The sequence below is a fragment of the Lolium rigidum genome, chromosome 6, assembly GCF_022539505.1.
Source record: "Lolium rigidum isolate FL_2022 chromosome 6, APGP_CSIRO_Lrig_0.1, whole genome shotgun sequence".
Classification (NCBI taxonomy): domain Eukaryota; kingdom Viridiplantae; phylum Streptophyta; class Magnoliopsida; order Poales; family Poaceae; genus Lolium; species Lolium rigidum.
The window spans coordinates 209,226,687-209,228,243 of record NC_061513.1 but is presented as its reverse complement, the minus strand read 5'-3'; positions in this window follow the sequence as shown (position 1 = coordinate 209,228,243).

Sequence of the window (1,557 nt, the reverse complement as noted above, 5' to 3'; positions counted from 1 at the left end):
CTAGATGGTTGTCTTCTCCTCATTGTGCTTCATTGTTGGATCTTGTGAGCTGCCTAACATGATCAAGATCATCTATCCGTAATTCTATATGTTGTGTTTGTCGGGATCCGATGGATAGAGAATACCATGTCATGTTAATTATCAAGTTATTATACATGTGTTGTTTATGATCTTGCATGCTCTCCGTTTCTAGTAGAGGCTCCGGCCAAGTTTTTACTTTTAACTCCAAGAGGGAGTACTTATGCTCGATAGTGGGTTCATGCTGCATTGACACACAGGGGAGTGACAGAAACCCCTAAGGTTGTGTTGTGCTTGTTGCCACTAGGGATAAAACATTGGCGCTATGTCCGAGGATGTAGTTGTTGATTACATTACGCACCATACTTAATGCAATTGTCTGTTGTTAGCAACTTAATACTTGGAGGGGTTCGGATGATAACTCTGAAGGTGGACTTTTTAGGCATAGATGCGGTTGGATGGCGGTCTATGTACTTTGTCGTAATGCCCAATTAAATCTCACTATACTTATCATGTCATGTATGTGCATTGTTATGCCCTCTCTATTTGTCAATTGCCCGACTGTAATTTGTTCACCCAACATGCTTTTATCTTATGGGAGAGACACCTCTAGTGAGCTGTGGACCCCGGTCCATTCTTTAATACTTGAAATACAAATCTGTCTGCAATACTTGTTTTTACTTGTTTTCTCTGCAAACAATCATCTTCCACACAATACGGTTAATCCTTTGTTACAGCAAGCCGGTGAGATTGACAACCTCACTTGTTTCGTTGGGGCAAAGTACTTTGGTTGTGTTGTGCGGGTTCCACGTTGGCGCCGGAATCTCCGGTGTTGCGCCGCACTACATCCCGCCGCCATCAACCTTCAACGTGCTTCTTGGCTCCTCCTGGTTCGATAAACCTTGGTTTCTTTCTGAGGGAAAACTTGCTGCTGTGCGCATCATACCTTCCTCTTGGGGTTGCCCAACGAACGTGTGAAATACACGCCATCACTCATGAGGAAGTATGTGGTGTTTAACTTTCAACCTTGTCATTTACTCTTGACGGATTTTCATATGGACTAGTGGCACATCCGCTTATCCAATAATTTTGCAAAAAGAGCTAGCAATGGGGTTCCCAGCCCCGATTAATCAACTTTCACTAATAATTCTCTTCACATGTTTTGCTCTGATTCATCAGTAAGCAACTTAATTTTGCAAATAGACACTCCTCCATGGTATGTGATTGTTGGAAGGCACCCGAGTATTCGGTTAGCCATGGCTTGTGTAAGCAAAGGTTGGGGGGAGTGTCACCCATAATAAAACTAAAATACATGTGTAAACAAAAGAGAAGAGGGACGATCTACCTTGCTGGTAGAGATAACGTCCTTCATGGGAGCCGCTCTTGAAAGTACGGTTGGTGAGGTAGTTGGTGTACCCATTACCATTCGTTGACAACAACAAACACCTCTCAAAATAATTTTACTCCTGTTTCAAAAATGAAAAGCTCTAGCGCATGTTAATCCCGCTTCCCCTCTGCGAAGGGTCAATCTTTTACTTT